At 42.1% G+C, this 20,999-nt stretch overlaps 1 pseudogene; it reads right to left on the minus strand.

Annotated features, from left to right (window-relative positions):
- Positions 1 to 18,219: 18,219 nt before the first annotated feature.
- Positions 18,220 to 20,533, minus strand: LOC147463931 (uncharacterized; annotated as a pseudogene).
- Positions 20,534 to 20,999: the final 466 nt, after the last annotated feature.

The raw sequence follows: 20,999 nt of genomic DNA on the forward strand, positions 1-20,999 counted from the left end.
TATGTCCAATGATCATTAATGAACCATCCTTCTAGAGTCGACGTGTTAACGGTTTCTTGTGAGGTAGAAACAATATTGCTCCCCGTGGTTTTACTTGTCACCAACGGTACTCTAGAGGGAACTTCTGAAGGAGGCAGCTCAACAGGGCCTTCTTGGTAAGAAGTTGGCAGGATATCCACATGGACACTCTTTGGGGGTGTGGGGTCCACGTGCGATGTGAAAGGAGAGTCCACTTCCCCACCCCCTTCGTGTGCTTCATTTGCATCAGGTTCCGAGCAAGTAGCTCTACCTAATGTTTCCATGAAACGGCTAAACATACTAGTACTAGGCTGTGGAGCTTCGGGAGGTGCATGGCCTTCTCTCTCAGTGTTTTGGGTAGGGTATGCTTCCATGATTTCTGAGTCGGAGGAGGAATCACTAGCGGCTATTTTAGGGTCTTGGGTGGTGCTACCTTGTGTCCCCTCTGAGGGTCTAGAGCTTATCGTGGATGGGTAATGGGTGTCCGTATGAACAGAGGCACTCTCAATATGCTCGTGTTCTAGCACCCGCCCAGAGCGTAAGTGCATGTGCTTTTGATACCCTAAGGTGTCAAAAAGCTGCTCTAGGAGGCCTTGTGACTAGTTTTTAGTGTGTTTTTTGTTTGTTTTTTTGCTAGATTTTTTAGAGCGTGTCGTGGAATGGGCCGTGTGATAGCTCGAAACGAGCGTATCGGTCAGAGGGTCGTGCCGTGCTTTACAGCCCTCCGTTTGGTCACTCTATGCCCTCGGAATCCCTAAAACTGTCAATTTCCAGTAGGGAACTAGGCCCAAACTAGAAAGTCTAAGGGTGCAAGTGGGAAGAGAAAGGAGGAGAGTGGAGGACTTGTCCCACATGCTCTCATTCTCTCTTGAGGGAGTAGGGTATATATATAAGAGTGAGTCTAGTATATATCATAAGATTGAGGATTGAGGCCTGGGCCTGGGCTTGGGCTTGGGCTTGGGCTTGGGATCCCGATCTATCTTTTATACAAACCAACCCGTCCGTTTTAAGAGTTATTTTCGAAAAATTTAGCCGCCCGCTCGTTTTAAGAGTCACGTCTTTTATTTTCGAAAAATTTAGCCGCCCGCTCGCTCGCGTTTTTATTTTTCGAATTTTTTTTTTATAATTTTTTTTTCCCAGATTTTTTTTTCGAATTTCAAAAAAAACTTTTTTTTTTTTTTTGATGCAGAAAATACAGAAATTGAAAACGCACAAATTGAAAATGAAGAAATGCAGAAAATTGAAAAACGCAGAAATGCAGAAAATTACAGAAATTGAAAACGCCGAACTTGAAAATGCAGAAATTGCAAAAATTGAAAAAACGTAGAAATGCAGAAAATTGCAGAAATTGAAAACGCCGAACTTGAAAATGCAGAAATTGCAGAAATTGAAAAAACGCAGACAATAGCAGAAATTGAAACTTGACAGCAAATGCAGGAAACGCAAAAAACAGAAATCTCCACACACTCCTTCCCTGCCTTTCCTATGATAGAAATTGCACCACAAGGAAGCGTAAAGTGCTAACCGAGCTTAGTGTAGGGCATATCCCCGGCAGCGGCGCCAAAAATGTGCGCTCCTTGCCGCACTGTCGAAGCAAGGGACTTGCCAATACACCGTGTGCGAGCCACAAACGGCTCCAAGCACACAACAAGCCTAAACTAGCAAGCTCAAGGAAACAAAGGGTGTGTCACTCACCGCTCTACGCTCGCCTTCGTGGTGGATTCCTCGCCGCGATGAAGAAAAAGCTGCAGTCGTTCCGCGCTCAACCGCTTCGCCGCCGTCGTGCCTTTGTAATGCTCGATCGCACACACACTCTCCCTCTCTCTCTCTCTCTCTCTCTCACACACACACACACACGAGGAGGTGAAGAAGAAGAAGAAGATGGAGATGGAGCAAGAGCACTCTTCTATTGCACAAATGAGAGAATGAGTAAAAATTAGGTTTAGTTGGCTTTTATAGGAGCTCACCCCATTCACACTTGGGCGCCCATGCTTAACCAACTAATCCCTTGAATGTCCAAGTTAAAGTGCGCCTCTCATCGGCGATCACTCTACCTTTCCCTATTGGACCGACAAGCCCGGTACCTGACTCTACCAAATACATAATACACGTCCGTCGTAGGTGATGGGGTGTCCGTGAGCCGTGAGGGTTAACACTAGTGGCACAACAGGCAACACAAGACCCAACTGGCAGTCATATGATTTTTTGTTTGAATCAGTGAGGAGCATTGACGAGGCATTAGCGTTTGTTGTGCAAGTTGGTTAGCGCAACACAATTTTTGTTGCTTTACTCGCTGACCTGAGCTCAATATAGCTTTCACATGTGGGTTTGCATGTGACTTTTGAGTCTTCATTGCACCGCAAGATACAACCATAGAAGAATCTCTAAAGATTGCAGCTAATGGAAATGCAATGAAACCAGTAGCAGCAAAGTATGGGAGAACAATTTTGTAGAGAGAGTAGATATGTGTGAATGGACACCTAGATGGAAACACTTGTAAAACCTAAGATATAAGATTTATTTAACTTTTTAGTTTACTTGCAATAGCTGATGAATAAACCTTACTAAGTAGGGTGTAGCTTGTTGATTAGTCTCCACTTATGGTCACATGTGTTGGTTAACATCTCGTTAAATGTGTCCAAAGGAGCTAGCTTGGTTGGTTGGGAACTCAACCGGCGTGACCTGGGTCATAGGTTCGAGTGCAACCAAGCGACCCTGGTAGCGCTCACGGTCGCTTTGTATCGTCTCGCACGGGATAAGTGCAATTTGCTACATAAAAAAAAGATCTTGTTCAATGTAGCTATTGACGGATAATGTAACATTTAACGGCCTAGTAACTTGTGTGTAGTGGAAGATAGCATAGACATAGTGAGCATTTCATTAGAATAGATTCCTAATGAGCATAGCAAGAGTGCTTGGATGGAGAGAGCGAAAAAAAGCATAAGACCTAGTTAGATAGGCATGAACAATACTTCAAAAGAGAGAGAAATTAAGCTATTGACAACACTTGAGGACCTGATTTACATGGAGCCGGTCCCCCCTCCAAAAGGCTTTGTACATGGACCTGATTTACATGGAGCCGGTCCCCCCTCCAAAAGGCTTTGTATTATAGGTTTCCCACATCAAGGGAGACATTTTATAATACAATACTTTATGTTCCTCCAATATCTTGCTGGTGCAATGAAGATGGAAGCTTCAAGCACCATGCACACACTTATAAAACACAACATCAATTCCCTCACGGTCTCAGACCCAAGACCTCACACACCTTCGAAGATGGTGAGAGCTAGCGGGGTATGAGAGTAGATTGAGAGGAAGAAGGAGTAGTCTTACGAGAAATAAGTATATCTCCTCACCTAATCACTCATAATAGCTTAGCATAGCTTAGTAATGAGCATAGTAGAGTAGATGAGCATGCATTGGAGCTTGGCTCTTGGTTGGATTTGCATCACAAAGCCAAGAGTTGTTGGTGTAGGCCTCCCTTCTCACAAGCTTGGAGTAGGTGATGAGCTTTCCATTAAAGCTTGAGAAGGAGAGAGAGTCTTCTTTGCTTCACACATAAGATTTTGTGAGTGTTTGAGTGATAATTCCTTGACAAAATCAGTCCCCTCTCTCTCTTGGTCGACCCCTCATGCTGACATCCCATTGGACCCTGCAAAGCCTAGCCAATGATAATTAATAAGCATAAGTGATAGCCTTGTGACATGTGTTCCCCTTTCCCCTTTTGTGAGAGCTTTAGGTAATTAATTAATGCAATTAAACTCTCATTGGACCCCTTAGTCTTCTGGCCAATAGGAATCACGCAAGCCATTGGGCTGCTGAATGCTCATTGGACCCCTTGGGAGACTGACCAATAGTCTTCTAGAGAGCTTATTCTTATTGGTTCTTTTATTAAGTGTTTTTAAATGAATTAAACTAGATTTACTCTAGCCTAATTCTCATTGTTCCACCTCTATGGCCATCTAATAGGATTTGAATGCACCTTGTGGGCAATTGGGCTAGGGAGCTGACATGTGTCCACTATGTCTTTTGTGTAAAGGGGCTTGCATGAGTGTGTGTGTGTGTGTGTGTTTCTCTCTCATCCCCTACTAAATGGGCTCACCCCCTCCTGTTTAGGAGATTGCAAATACTTTTTGTACACTATCGCATCCAATTCTTCTAAGCATTGACCATTGGACTTAACCTTTGAATTTTGGAACCTTAGCATTTTGGAAGTCTTAATGGGCTGAACCTTAGGTCTTTGAAGCTCATTGCTTGCACATTGCTCTTCTGCAGATGGTCCCCCTTTGGATCCCTATTTTCCCTCCTTTGGATCCCTACCGTGAGACGAGTCTGCTAGCCTTAGCAATAATCTAGCTTTTTCTCCCCTGGTACTTCCCCATATTAAATGATCAGTTTAACATGAGAAAATAATTTAGGAGAATTAGATATTAGTTATTATGACATTACCTCTCTCTTGAAATCATAGTCGTCCTCGACTATGGTGTAGAGAAGATAAAGCCTATTCATTAGCCTTTTTTCTAGCGGGTAGAGGATCCCTATCTTACCCTACGACATCGTTCCAGAATGGATGACTATTCCATTTGGAACTTGAGAGCCTAAGGCTGCCGCAAGCATGTCTGCGCATTAGTCCTATCAATCTTCCATAGTGGAGTGACAAGCTCTACTTGGTGTTTGGAAGACGTTGTCTCCACAAACTTGATTCTAAGCACGCATACTAAATATTTGTGCACAATAAAGAGAGAGAGAGTCTTAATAGACAAAAACTTTGTTCATTTTAAACATTTGTACATTTGCTTACTCTAGGGAAGCATTGTAAGCATTGACAAGGTTTAGGTTATCCGTTAATTGTATGCCTTGCATCCATCTAGCATCTTCAAAAGGATAATTCTTAAACTTCATAAGATATCATCGAATAGTCTTACCGTCTCGTAATACCTTGTCTTCATGTCGGAGAATGGACTCGGACTGCATCACCTCTTCTTTGTCCTCGATCTCCGGTGGGTCTTCAATAGTTGGTTCTTGAGGTGGTTCTCCTTTGTAAGGCTTTAGTAGGCTCACATGGAAAGCATTGTGTATGAGCCAATGGCTGGGAAACTTGAGTTGATAGGCCATCTCATTGATTGGTCGAAGAATCTGGAAGGGACCATAGTACCTTTTTGCTAACTTAGCATAGTACTTTTGGTGTCCCATAGGATTCTTGCCCGTGGTGTGCCTTAATCGAGCCTTGGGAAATTTAAGCAAGACCCAATCATTTTTTTTTAAGGCTTAGGCTCTTCTGTGCTTATCAGCAACATCCTTTTGCCTTTGTTGTGAGATAGAGATAGCATCCTTAATATTTTGGAAAGATTCTTGTAGGTCTCGGCTATACTCATCTGCAACGAAGATCTTCCCATGTACTTTAAGTAGCAGGGGACTTTTGGATCTCCCCTCAATTACCTCAAAAGGTGCTTTCCCGAGGAAGTATGTACAATGTTATTGTAGGCATACTCCACTAAGGGTAAGTACTTCTCCCATTGGGACCTTTGGTCTACTTCCGTTACATAGGCTTTTAGTAGATCAAGAATTGTTAGGTTAGCTATTTCACTTTGGCCATCCGTTTGGGGGTGATAGGCCGAAGAGAAGTTTAGCCTTGTCCCTAAATTCTCAAAGAGACCCTTCCAAAAATTACTGGTCATTCTAGGATCTCTATCCGACACTATGGACATCGGCAAGCCATGGTACTTGAAGATTTGTGATATGAAGAGGGTTGCCATTTGATGGGCTTTGATAGTCTTTTTGACAGGTATAAAATGAGCTTGTTTACTTAACCTGTCTACTATCGTCCATATTTTCGTATTCCCATGGATAGACTTAGGCAATCCAAAGATAAAATCCATGGATATGCTCTCCCATGGTGAATTAGGGATTGGCAAAGGTTGAAGCAATCCAGGTTGCTTTCCTCTATCAAACTTCTTCTTTTGGCATACCACACATTTAGAAACATACTCTTGTATGTTTGCTTTCATGGCATACCAATAGAAATATGTTTCAATCCCTTTTAGGGTAGACTGAATCCCTCTATGCCCCGCATAAGGAGGAGCATGAGATTCATACATTACTTTCTCACGTAGTGAGTTAGTAACGCATAGTCTATTGCCATAGAGCAGATAACCATCTTGTAAAGTAAACGGTTCCTCTTTCTTCCCTAGTGCAAGGGCTGAAATCACATCTTTAAAATTGGGATCCATATCGTACTCATCTATAATAGAAGATAGATCATTGTGAGTTGCTATGAAAACCGCATTCACTCTCGGCTGTCTTGAGGGTGCATCGGCTACTTGATTATGCTTGCCAGCAATGTCAGCAATATGAAAATGAAATTGCGAAAGGAAATTTGCCCACCTCATTTGTTTGTCGGAGAGCTTGGTCTGATGAAGTTCTTAAGGCTTTTGTGATCTGTCTGGAGAATGAAAGGAGTCTCCAATAAATAGTGCTTCCACAAGTCTAAGGCATGTAAAACTGCGAGGAGTTCCCTTTCATATATGCCTAGATCTTGCTCAATAGGGTCGAGCCTTCAACTTTCATAGGCTATGGCGTGCCCTTCTTGGAGCAAAACAGCTCCAAGGCAATCATTACAAGCGTCACATTGGACCTCAAATGGCTTTGAGAGATCCGACAGTGTAAGCACAGGTTGAGAGATAAGCTTTTCGAAAGCATTGTTCTCCTGGCAGACCATGTATACCTAACATTTTTCTTTGTTAGGTCATGTAATGGTCCTGGTATTAGTGAGAACTTTTCTATGAAGCGTCTATAGTATGCACACATACCTATAAAGATTCTTAGTTCATGAAGATTCCTTGGATTAGGCCATCCTTTTATTACCTCTAGCTTTGATGGATCCATTTGGATGCCATCTTGAGAGATAATGTGACCTAAATACTGAATCTCTTGTAAGAAAAACTCACTTTTCTTTTGATTAATATAAAGTTTATTCTCTCGTAAGACTTGAAATATTATCTAGAGATGTTTCTTGTGTTCGTCTAGTGAATTAGAGTAGATGATAATATCATCAAAGAACAGTCCAGTAAAGGTTCAGTGAGGCCTGAATAGCTTCTCCATCAAACGGTTGAATGTGGCTAGTGCATTGGTCAAACCAAAAGGCATGATAATGTATTCGTAAAGACCAAACGTAGTGCGAAATGCGGTCTTTACAATGTCTTGATAAACTATCCTTATTTGATGGTAGCCACTTTTTATGTCAATTCTACTAAAGTAGGTCGACCCTTGTAGCTTATCAAATAGGTCTTCTACCCATGGAACGGGAAACCTATTTTTGATAGTTTAGTGCTCTATAGTCGACACACATATGATATGTTCCGTCTTTCTTTTGCACTAATAGCACGGGTGAACAAAATGGAGATGAGCTAGGCCTAACCATGCCCTTCTCAATTAACTCATGCACTTGCCGCATAATCTCCTCTTGTTGAGCTTGAGAAACTCTATAAGGAGGTTTATTAGGCGGTGAACTTCCTGGAAGAAGTTCAATTGCATGGTCATCATTGCCTCATTTAGGAGGTAGTTCACAAGGGATGCCGTCAATAAAAACATCTTGAAATCCCTTGAGAAAATTGGATAACTCTAATTCTTTGTGATTATTTATATTTTCTTTTGCTAAAGCACTAGGTTCATTTTGAGAATCTTTAACAAAAATTATGTACACGGAAATAGAGCTCTTTATTGACTTATTGAAAGCTTGCGTATGTACAATGGGTATGGTGTTACCCAACTCCTTAGCATCTATGTACATATCTTTTTCCTTGAACCTAAAGTAGATTTTCCTTTCAGGGAATTTAACATTGGCAACCATGCGATCAAACCATGGTGCCCCTAGGATTACATCCTCATGCTTGAGAGGAGAGATAAAGAAGTCCTCTTTGTCCACATAACTTTGGACATGGAGCCTCAATTTCCCCATTAAGGGAGTGACTGAAGCTTCTTGCCCCTTGAAAGCACCATCGGCAGGTAGGACATCTCCCATCTCATAGGCTTGGATGCCTAGCTTGGTGGCCAACTCTGTGGATATGAAATTGTGAGTAGAACCAGGGTCAAAGAGAATAAAAGCATCATCTTCTCTTATTTTTCCCCAAGCATGGCATAGAGGAGATCCTTTGTGGTGAGCTTCCTCTTCTTGGATTTCAACCAAGGTAGCTCTAGGAGGCTCATGGCGGGTGTTCTTTTGGAGGCAAGCACGGTACGCATGCCCTTGCTCGCCGCATTTGAAACAACGGTTATGATCCTTGCGATAACGCTCAAGCTCTTCAGGAGAGAGTTTGTTTTTGCCTTTGTAAACTCCCTTCTCCTTAGCTTTGTTGTTATTGGAATTTCCCTTAGGAGACTTTTGGACATTGTCCTTCCCCTTAGGCTCATTGGAACCCTTGTTTTTCATGGGCTAAAGATTTCTCTTAGCCCCTGTTTGGAAATTGATTCGTGACGCCACCATGGTATGGTGTATGACCGCAGATATGATGCGTGGCCTTTAGAAGTTGACGTATTCCACCATATCTTCAGTTAAGCCTACACAAAATTGTTGTTTTTGCTCTATAAAATCCGTCTTTTTGAAGACAGTGGCTTTGAGATGTAAGTCCCAAAACTTGTCTACATATTTGTGAATGGATTCGTAGAGAGAGAGCTTCAAGCTTCACCATTCGGTGAGTACTTTGTCTTTGGCTTCAGTGGCCAAAAATTGCTTCATGATGGAAGCTCTTAAAGCTTTCCATGTTCGTGGGGCTTCACCGTATGCCCGTAGGCTAGACCACCATTGCCTAACGGACTTTTGAAAATGCATAGCTACATGGCGTAGCTTAGAGGACTCCGTGAAGCCCTCATCTCCAAACGCCGCATCAAATTGTTGGATGAAAGCCAAGACTTTGTCAGTAGCACCAAAGGTGCCATCCTAGGTAAGGAAAGAGACGTTCTTTCCTCCCTCTTTGAACTTGTTGAGCTTGGACGACCTCTTCCACGCGGCATAGGATTTCCTATGGCCTCTTCTTTATGGTGGTTCGAAAGTTGCACCATCATTTCTTCAGAGGAGGAAGAAATTGAGGAAGATGGAGAATAGGGTGACCTCTTTCTCGCCTTTTTCTTGCCTTGTTACTCTTTGTCTGCACCATCGCTTTCTTCATAAGAGGAAGAGGATGAAGAAGATGGAGAAGAGGGTGACCTCTTTCTCGCCTTTTTCTTCTCTTGTTTTTTATCATCCCTCTTTGAATTATGGTGTGGAGAGGTGTGCGATGATCTTCTCCATTTAGGAGGTAATGGAGAGCGTTTTGCCTGCCGTCTTCATGGAGCCATCTCCGTCGAGGTGGCAAGAGACTCACTTCTTTCTCGTTCTTTTGGTGGGGGCTCTTTAGTTCTCCTTTGGGAAAGAGATGCGCCGTCAAGTAGTAAATTTTTGAGCCCTTCATACGGATCCTCTTCTTCTTCCCAAATCGGAGAGAGGCCTCTTTTGGAATCTCGCAAGGAGGCTTCCTAGGTACTCACTCGTCATCATGGGGAGTTTGGAGAATCCCATGAGCACGTAGCTGCCGTTGCACTTCACTTTGGAGGGATGGATTGCCCATGGCTTATTGAAGCCTAGAAACAAGGTAGTTAACAAGCATAGGGGCATCATTAGTAGCCTGCTTAGCAAAATCAAAGCTATCAACATTAATTTCACTCTCTTTACTATTGTCAACCATTCTAACAATTTTTTAGGTGTAATATTTTTAGGTGCACTTTGGCACTTCAAGCCCTAGTTGCTGCTCCTCTTTACCCCTTTAGAAAAGCACTCAAGCTCCTGTACTCATGGCTCGAATATCATTAATTGCAAGGAATAGAAGAGAGAGTCTTTCAACACCCAAACAATATTGGCTCCTGTCAAGCTTCTAATAGCTCAATAGTGGTTAAGCTGTAGGCAAGCCCCATAGGACTCCACTATTAAGACCATAGCTCTCCACGGTGATTGCCTGCTATCTGCACGAAGGCAGGCACATTGCAAGGCAAAAAAATCCCTATTCTACTTACTCAATTGCAATTAATAATACCAACCATTTATAGCTAGCTTGAGGACCTCCCTTCTTGAAAAAGAAAATAGAAACCTTGTGCTTTGATACCAATGTAACATTTAATGGCCTAGTAACTTGTGTGTAGCGGAAAATAGTATAGACATAGTGAGTATTTCATTAGAATAGATTCCTAATGAGCATAGCAAGAGTGCTTGGATGGAGAGAGCAACAAAAAGCATAACACCTAGCTAGATAGGCATGAACAATACTTCAAAAGAGAGAGAAATTGAGGACCTGATTTACATGGAGCCAGTCCCCCCTCCAAAAGGCTTTGTATTATAGGTTTCCCACATCAAGGGAGACATTTTATAATACAATACTTTATGTTCCTCCAATATCTTGCTGGTGCAATGAAGATGGAAGCTTCAAGCACCATGCACACACTTATAAAACACAACATCAATTCCCTCACGGTCTCAGACCCAAGACCTCACACACCTTCGAAGATGGTGAGAGCTAGCGGGGTATGAGAGTAGATTGAGAGGAAGAAGGAGTAGTCTTACGAGAAATAAGTATATCTCCTCACCTAATCACTCATAATAGCTTAGCATAGCTTAGTAATGAGCATAGTAGAGTAGATGAGCATGCATTGGAGCTTGGCTCTTGGTTGGATTTGCATCACAAAGCCAAGAGTTGTTGGTGTAGGCCTCCCTTCTCACAAGCTTGGAGTAGGTGATGAGCTTTCCATTAAAGCTTGAGAAGGAGAGAGAGTCTTCTTTGCTTCACACATAAGATTTTGTGAGTGTTTGAGTGATAATTCCTTGACAAAATCAGTCCCCTCTCTCTCTTGGTCGACCCCTCATGCTGACATCCCATTGGACCCTGCAAAGCCTAGCCAATGATAATTAATAAGCATAAGTGATAGCCTTGTGACATGTGTTCCCCTTTCCCCTTTTGTGAGAGCTTTAGGTAACTAATTAATGCAATTAAACTCTCATTGGACCCCTTAGTCTTCTGGCCAATAGGAATCACGCAAGCCATTGGGCTGTTGAATGCTCATTGGACCCCTTGGGAGACTGGCCAATAGTCTTCTAGAGAGCTTAATTTTTATTGGTTCTTTTATTAAGTGTTTTTAAATGAATTAAACTAGATTTACTCTAGCCTAATTCTCATTGTTCCACCTCTATGGCCATCTAATAGGATTTGAATGCACCTTGTGGGCAATTGGGCTAGGGAGCTGACATGTGTCCACTATGTCCTTTGTGTAAAGGGGCTTGCATGTGTGTGTGTGTGTGTGTGTGTGTGTGTGTGTGTGTGTGTGTGTGTGTGTGTGTGTGTGTGCGGGTTTCTCTCATCCCCTACTAAATGGGCTCACCCCCTCCTCTGTAGGAGATTGCAAAGACTTTTTGTACACTATCAAGCATCCAATTCTCCTAAGCATTGACCATTGGACTTAACCTTTGAATTTTGGAACCTTAGCATTTTAGAAGTCTTAATGGGCTGAACCTTAGGTCTTTGAAGCCCATTGCTTGCACATTGCTCTTCTGCAGATGGTCCCCCTTTGGATCCCTATTTTCCCTCCGTTGGATCCCTACTGTGAGACCAGCCTGCTAGCCTTACCAATAATCTAGCTTTTTCTCCCTTGGTACTTCCCCATATTAAATGATCACTTTAACATGAGAAAATCATTTAGGAGAATTAGATATTAGTTATAACAGATAAAGCTATGACCCCCCACCAACGCAGCTTTTCAAAGGAAGGCGACTCTATGATAACATTCTGGCAGCAATGGTTGGCATTGGGTAGGTAAACTTCATCGCGATCAAGAATGTATCCTCTTACAACTTTAGATAAATGGTACGATCAGATTGTTTGGTCATATATAAAGGACGTCATGAAAGCATTGGGTGTTGGTCATCAGCTCAGTCAGATAATACACACCCAAGAGCAGGCAAGCTTTCGGAGTTGTTGTTCAATAGCTGAATGATGGGCCAAAACTGTCCATCTATAAGAGGCCTAGTGGGCAAAATATTTAAATGGATACAAAAGACCTGGAAGATCATGTTCTTCAAGTACAACCTAGGTACTCTTGGGAGGAAAGAATTGGAAGAACCAAGCCATTCTAGTCTGCACACAAATTGTCCGCTTTTGCTACTTCAGACAAGTTTGGAAGGCTAGGAACTGGTGTATCTTTGAAAACAACCACTCAATGGAAAAATTTAAGGAGATTACTTGCGAAAGTAGGGACATGATAATCTATATTGGAAAACTCAAGAACTCTAAAGTCTGGAAGCAAGTAATCAAAGCCGTCATGGGTTTGGTTTCATCTAGTCACCAAAATGTAACTATTTAATTAGCTCTCATTTGTCAGGGGATGTGTAGCTTTTATATGTGTGTTATGACCCATCAAGGCACCTAGCATGCTTGAAGATATTTGTACATTTCTTTCTGGATTAATGTACCATCCACTCACAATTGTGACTAGGCAAAAAGAAGAACATCTTGTTAAATGTATCAATTTTCTTTTTCGCTCAACTACATCTGCCTTTTATCATATTTTTCTTATCTTCAATTGACAGGATTGTTTTTTTATCTTTAACATTGTTTTTGGAGAAAGCTCTATTATTAACCCTAGGGTATGTTTCAAGAAAGTTTCAAATTATCAAACCATACCTACAAATTTGTAAAGGGATTACATATAAACTGGGTCTGATCACATCATATAAGATTTGTTCACCCCACGAGGCTCTTGTAATTATTTTTGAATGCCTCCATGGATCATGTTTAACATGGAGACCTTGTACTTATTGTTTTGTTAATCTATCTTAACTCTCTCCGTTTGGAGAGAGAGTATTGCAAAAAAAGAAGATTTGTTCACCCCAAATGGTATATTTTAGGATAATACCTTTTCTTGTTGACTGTATTGAATTACCATATGCTTTAATTGGTAGTAATTCTTTGAGCAGTAACTCCTTGGCATGCCATCATGCTAAAATTCTAACATTGTACTGTGCAGATTTTCTTGTTTTTGTCGACTATGTATCTATATACGATTGATTCTTTGAAAAGAGACGTAAACACTTACTTCGATTATTGGTACTGAACAATGCGCTTCCCTCTCAAGGTAGATTCAAAACGATCTTCTCCACAAAGGTTTCTAGGAGGAAATGTGGGCTGTGCAACTCGTAGGTCATTTCTTCATATGATTGAGGGTGCACACACCAAGCATCGCCTTCCATCCCCATTTTGAATATGCGAAGAAGGGCCATAAACACAACCTATTCGCTTATTCAAATAAAAGTAAAAAGCGAAATGTTGCCAAGTTCACTTACACAGCCTATTGGCTATTGCTTCAAGTATTTCCATTGGTCCATGGTTCGACCCTACGACTAGTGGATACTGCTCTAAGTGGGGTTAGAGAGTTGTCCAAAGTGGGTGGTCATGTTATTGCACATCCAATAAGATAGCTTTCCCTGGCATCCATGCAGATGTACTTGCCTTGGCAGCCCTGTTTGTGTGCGTCCAATGAAAACATGCCGATTCCCCTCCCGCATCCACGTAGATTCCCTCGGCATGTATGTAGATGTACTTGCCTTGGCAGCCCCTCGTCACTAAATGACACCTCCAAAAGGAGGTGGGATCAACGCTGCAAGATTGGCATCACGAGCGGCAAAAATCTTGGCCGTCCATTTTTTTTTGAACTAGGTGTGAACTAGCCGGGAACTTCGTGTGAACTTAGTGTGAACTAGGTGTGAACTATGTTCTGACTTCAAAAAGTGCACGATTTCGGGGGCAAGCTGCCAATGTTAGGGCCATTTAATGAGGGAGAGCCCACCACTTGCAAAGATTCAAATCTACTTTACACGCTTTGCTTTTTCCTCTCCCTTTGCCATGAACCATGTGTGAGCTGTGTTCGAGTGAACTAAGAGTTTATTTGGTGTGATCTGAGAGTGAACTAGATGTGAACAATATCAAGCCTTTTCTATTAGGGGATCATGGACATTCAGGAGAATGGAGCTACAAGTCACATATTTTCAGACGAAAGTTGTGAGGAGTATTCTAGCTCTCACGATACAGGAGAAGGGCATGATGGTTACGCAAGCTCCAAGGAATCAGCCGATCATGAGGAAACAAGTATAGGCCATATGGATCATTGCATGGGCACATGGCAACATAGCACTCAACATATGTTCTCAACGCTTGATCCATACAACTATACTTCTCGTACATTCTACTCTTTTGACAACAAAACTCATGCAATGATGAGGCTTGTCCTACAAAGAGATAACCCTATGACCTTGGAGGAGTTAAAGGAATGTGATCTCCGGGGTTTGCTTGATTTAAAGAGATGGAGGAGGATGACAGATGCACTTTGTTTGAAGAGGGAGTCAGATGGAGGAGGCTACTTGTGCTTGAAAAGTGCGTCGTCACCAAGGGTAGTGTACATAGAAGAGTGGGAGGGAATTGTGCAATCATGTCACTTAAGCGAGGATGAAAGGTCCCACCTGGAGGTATCCGAGACTCTTCTAAACCTCAACAAGATGTGGTCCATGGATATTAAAAGGTATGGCATACCTTTGGCTTATGTGAAGGATTTACTATCATCATGTGTTTGTTCAAGTACAAGTAATTCCATGTCACAATCCCATCTTCCAACAAATAGAGGGAGGTCTCCTCTTATACCATATCAAAAGAGGCTAGACATTTCTACTCTAAGTGTATGCCTGAACCAAATTATGATTGAGCATAAGGTGCGGCTTGTAAAGGTCCGCTCTACCATCAAGGGTACCAATGAGAAAAGCATTGTGGTCGATTATGCATGCCATAGGGGGAGAGAGCCACGCAGGAGGGAGACCACAAAGAGAAAGAGGAGGTCAAAGAGATGCGGTTGCTCATTTCGAGTACGGGTCCATTGTGATCACGAGACCAACTCTGCTACGGTGTCATTGTTTCCTCATCATGAAGGCCACCATTCTCGGCTCGCGTGCGGATTTGTATTATTTGCCGGTTCACCCTAATGTGATTGAATGTTGCACAGAAGATTTATTCGATGTGGGAATCTCACGGCATGTTGCAAGAATGTCAATATCAAAGGAGAAGCTACAATGTGAGAGATGCTCTCCTATCGAGCAAGTAATCTATAGGTTCTTTATGATACCAAGGGAGGTTGCAATGTTGTTGTACCAAATCCGCAATCAAGGTAAACTCCTTTCTTCTCAATGAGATGTCTTTCCTTCATATCCACAATTAATCAAACTAGCATTTTAAGAATGTAGGGAAAATCACAAAAGATGATTGGACTTCAATGTTGAGGGACGTTGCACTTTTACAAAAACAAAGAAAGGTTTGTTGCTTATTCTTAAGCAACTTCTTGGAGCTTTGCAATGGCTTGCTAATAACTATTGGAGTTTTCAGGTGTGCTATTTTCAACCATACAATCCCTTGGCGCCCGAGCGTGCGGATAGGCCATTCATTCTTGTTATTCAGGATGAGTGGATGCTTGCTATGGCCAGACGCTTTTCCATTAACAACACATGGGCCATTGATAGCACCTTCAAGACCAATGTCTTTGGTCTCCCCTTGTATGCTGCTGTCTTACCAAACCAACACGGCATCGGTATACCCATTTGGCTTATGTTATGCACGGCTGACGCTGGATCGGACCAAGAAAGTACGGCACTTGAGATAACTCTACAAACAGTTTTTTAAAGAATGGGCAATGTGCGGCCTACATCAATTATAATAGATAAGTCACAATTGGAGCTTGACGCTTTTGACAAGGTGATCAAGGCCGATGATGCTTGCTGGGAGTATAACAGTGACGACATACGTATGCAAGTTCATTGCCATATTATTATATGTTGGTTCCATGCAAACAAAGCATGGGTGGAGAATCTTCTTCCAAAGGTACATGTTTATGCGTACATGTGAGTGTTATGAATACATCATTGATTAACGTTAACATGTTGTTGTTGTACGTGGGTGATCATAGGTCCCAAAGCATCTCCAAGATCAATTATACTCCTCAATGAACACTTTGATGTATTGTGCCTCTGAAACAGACTTTGAGTATCATTATCAGGAGCTCTTAAGTAACTTCTCTTCATTTACAAGTGTGCAAAGTTATGTTACCAATGGATGGTGTGGTCGTGATTGCCCATGGCGTCAACGATGGCCTAAGTTTGCACGACTTTTTAGCTATGGGAATGTTGACACTACCAATTTAGTCGAGAGGTTGTGGCAATACATAAAATACACCTTGCTTAATGCCCAAATCAACATATCTGTTGTCGAGCTTCTACATGCACTTGTGGGCGACTCCACAAGTGGCACTCGAATGGGAGGAACTTTGCTTGAGTTCTTTAGACAAAAGCAAGAAATAGGTGAGCATCTAGCGTTCCTTCATGAATGATACATGAACATTTGTGTAATAGGATTCATCATTATGTGTCGCAGTTGATTCAGGGCGCTTTAGCAAGAGAGGCTCATTGAAGCAACATACCAAACGACTACAAGAGGGAGAGCAAATACTACGGCGATATGAGGTTGACCCTTCCACATTGGTCATCATGAATGAATTGACATTTTTATTTAGGATGCAAAGCGGTAGTGATGCTAGCCAGTGGTATTATGTGAGCCTGCAAAGCAATTACTGTGACTGCCCGGATTTGTCAAGTGAATGTAAACACTTATATGGTTTGCGGCTCATATTGCAGAAGCACTTTGTGCATTTGGTTCCCATTATTCCCTCCTTGGATAATTGCCTTGATTTCGATTTGATGATTAAAGAACGCTTCAATTCCCAGGGGGACGAGCATGAGGAAGGTGAAGTCCATGTGCAAGGTGAAGTCCATGTGCAAGGTGAAGTCATTGCATCTATCCAAGAGGTGAGGCATTTTCTTTCCAACATAGAGATACAATTGGACGATTGCAATGAAACTCAGATCAAGGATTACTTGCATCGACTAGCCACTTGCAAAGACATTCTTTCAGGTGGATATGCTCCCAAAGAGATTGATTTGCCACTAAAAGGAAGCATTAGAAAAGTACAAGAGCATGTTACAAATACACGTCTTGGTCATGGACAGAAGCATGAGCCAGCTCCAACCACTCAAGCAAGTGAAGAACTGCCTCCCAGTGAACCTTGCAAGCCGTCACGCCTTATTGGACAATTGAGGCGGAAGCATCAACGAGGAAGAAGTCGCATAAGGCTAGAGAAGACCCAACGAGTGTGGTGTCCACATTGCCACACAAAAACCTTTGTGGTTGACCCCAAGGAGACAATCACATGCTTCAATTGTAATGCCTTGTTACCATTTTCATTGTCTTTAGCCTCAAAAGGGAGCGAACAAAACCTTATTGGCAAGGTGGTGCGAATATGCGATGTGCCGAGTTGTATTGTTGCTAAGATAATAACTTGTAAACTTGGTCTTGCTCCACAAGAAGAGCGAAGTTTTGTGCTCATGCAAGAGAACGGAGAGGTTCTCAATAATGTTATAGCCTCCCAATGGAGGCTTATTTTGGTCACAATGAATGCAAAGTAATGCAAGACTTGCATAATATATGACCACGTTTTTTGCAAGGTTCGGTCTCTTGAAAGTATCATACGTTTTCACATGGTTCACACTTTGTTCTCTGCAATTTTTCACACAACTTTATGTATAGTTTATGAGACCAAGGGTTCCCTACATTTTGCTCTCTGGAAAGTTTCACAGAGCTAACGGCATAGTTCACACACATATCACACCTAAGTTCACAATGAGTTCACAGTAAGTTTACCCATAGTTCACACATAGTTTAGAAATCCCTAAGGTTTATGAGACCAAGGGTTCCCTACATTTTGCTCTTTGGAAAGTTTCACAGAGCTAACGGCATAGTTCACACACATATCACACCTAAGTTCACAATGAGTTCACACTAAGTTTACCCATAGTTCACACATAGTTTAGAAATCCCTAAGGTTTATGAGACGTCTCCGATTAAGTAAAAAGACACTCTATTAAGTGGTCTACATCGTTTCATCGAAGCGGCTTGTCTCATCAACAATGACAATATTACATTTTTGTTTGATGGCAAATGCCAAGTTACAAACCATTAGAGCTATATTTCTCAATTCAACTAGCCTGAGCCATAGTCCCACTAATGCACTTCTTTGTCCAAGCCTTCAAGCCTTCCTTTAACGCTTGCACTTGGTCTTGCTTGAACCATGTCTTTGTCAACTGCACAAGGCAAACCGTAGATAAGAATCAAACATACAAACAAAATGATTAATGAAATTAGTACACATGGAGAAACACTAAAATCGCAATGAAAGGTTGGACTTTGAACTCACAAATGACTTGGACCGTTTCCCATGGGCATCTTCAGTAAGACGCTTTATGTATGTCATGACGTAAAAGCCACAGTCAACTACATTAGGTTGTAGAGGGACCTGGACTCCCAAAAGGTCCTACGAGTAAGGCAAAGAAAAACGACTATGAGGCTTATTACTAGTCATACCCGAGGACGCTCTCCATGCTCCAATTCATCTCTAGGCGTGACCATGAACTCCTTCAAGGACGGAGCCGTGCAATTTGAAGCCATCAATTCCAATGCCCTGCATAAAAACACTCACTTTGAAGACAGTCATTCCATAAACACATACTTACCTGATGTTATTTTCATACAAAATCAGGGATTACCGATAAACGAAAGGCAAATGTTCTTCGGAGTCATCCGATGTCATGGAATTAAGGTACATGATTCCATGGTTCTCCCAAGGAAACTTTGTTATCTTCTTGATTGCGTTATTGTACAACACAAAAAGGCACCAATGATCCCTACGACAATAACGTTATTGATCATCATGCACAAGTTGCATTACGAATTCCTGGTTGACAAATGTACCTGTCCACAATTGGAAAGAACACAAAAAGATGTTTGCTGGCATCCACACCACTGAAATAGGTTTGCAACTTCTTAGCGCTTTGGGACGTCTCCGATTTCAAAAAGTCAAACCACAAACTGTCAATGAAGCACAAGCTATCAAGCACGTCTTGTGAGAGAGTGTTTTCCAACCACCTGTCAAGATAAAACTGCAAGCTGTTTACTGAGAATGTATGCATACAATGTTCTCTAAAGAGATACAAATGCGTACATGCAAAATAATGTCATCCTCCGAGTGGAAGCCTTTTCCTTGCTTATGGCGTCCACTAGCAGTAGGTCTACATCCACGATCAATTTCTTGTGCTCTGAAATAAACTGAATACTTCCTCCAGACTCAAATCTAAAATGAGAATACAAGCCTTTAATATCACATTAAACTCTTAGCAATATGACATCCTACATTGTGGACATTGATGTGTGATTGAATGCAAACCACTAACCTTTCCTTCAATTGGAGCTCTCCTTCTGTACTTTTAGATGTCTTGACATCCATGTGAACAGATTTATTTGTCACCAACAACGTGAGGGGAAGAGAAGAGCTTGGTAGTGGTGAATCGCTAACCAAGTGCGGAGAGGGACGTTGCACACGAAAACGGAACTAACAAAAACAAATGCGCAATCAATTCTCAGGGCAATATTAGGTGAATGGCCATAAAAAACACACAATGCATGTATAGACAAATGCACGCAGCCTATTTTGCAATTACCTTGGGAAGCGGACTCATAGAAGAGGATATGGGAGACCCTTCAAGAAAAGCATTTTTGCCATGGATTTTCATAGGCGCCAACAAAGGACCTTGTTCATCAGTGGTTTGAAGTCTCTTCTGCAATACATGAACATTCAAGAAACTTTGTACATTTTCCAAACGAGAACAGACTAGACAAACTGATACAACCCTATGCTCGTACCGGTGTTGATCCTGCAGAGCCCTCGTTACTAGAATCGTGCGTCTCCTCACATTTTTTGGAGTCCTTCCCACATGGACGTCTCTATTGAGTACGAGTAACGTCTAAGTAGAAAAGCTAATATGAATTTTTAACAAAATAAAATAGATGCAAAATAACCATGGACTTACGTGCTTATCAAATCCATCTGCAATCGTTCTTCGAATATTGGCCATTCGTTCTTCACTATCACGAAGGTAAGATTTCATGGCCTGTGCTACCTTGAGGTTGAGAAAATTATCTTTGGAACCTGCGTATATTTTTTCATCTTCCTCGAGCGCATCCCAAGCTTTTTTTGCTTTCTTGACCTCGCGCGCTTTCTGTGCCTTTACATTACGTTTGAACTTATATTCAGCATCTTCGAATCGTGCACGACATTGCTTCTCGTATGCCGGTCTTCGAAACTTTGCAGCGACACAACCAAGGGGACGACCTCCCTTGCGCTTTGGAATATCACATTCTATCCCATGGACTTCGAGTAGATGATCCATCATGTCCCCTCGTCGCAAGTAACGTACGTGCTGAGCCCGACATGCATCATTAGCAAGACACATACGTGCTTTTCGCCCATCCTCAAGCACAATTTCATCAAACAATTTTGGCTCGCTATTTGCAGCCATGGTGCCTAGTACACTACAACAATGCAAGCAAAGAAAATCGCATTCGCTTTAGCGTGCATATTGTGTGAATGGTATGTGTATCGGTGTAAATGGTGTGCTTGAAAGAGTCGATCGTGTGCCAATTTTTGCGTGCAATTATGCGTGTGTGTGAGAGAGATGGAGAGAGTTGATTCTTCACATACACACGAGTGTGTGTGTGTGGGTGTGTTTTGTGTGTGTGTGATTCCGCACATACGTATGGTCGGCTGCCGGATTATTCCTGTGTGTGTGTGTGTGTGTACGCGTGAGTCAATTTCGAGAGCGAAAGTGAATTACATACAATTATATGTGTGTGTCAACAAGCTCTGTCGAATGTCTCTATGTGTGTGTGAGAGAGAGGGAGATAGAGAGAGTGCCCCGATTGGTCAATCACAAGCTTTAATCTCTGTGTGTGTGTGTGTGTGTGTGAGAGAGAGAGAGAGAGAGA

The sequence above is a fragment of the Adiantum capillus-veneris genome, chromosome 2, assembly GCF_014529385.1.
Source record: "Adiantum capillus-veneris isolate H3 chromosome 2, ASM1452938v2, whole genome shotgun sequence".
Taxonomy (NCBI): Eukaryota; Viridiplantae; Streptophyta; class Polypodiopsida; order Polypodiales; family Pteridaceae; genus Adiantum; species Adiantum capillus-veneris.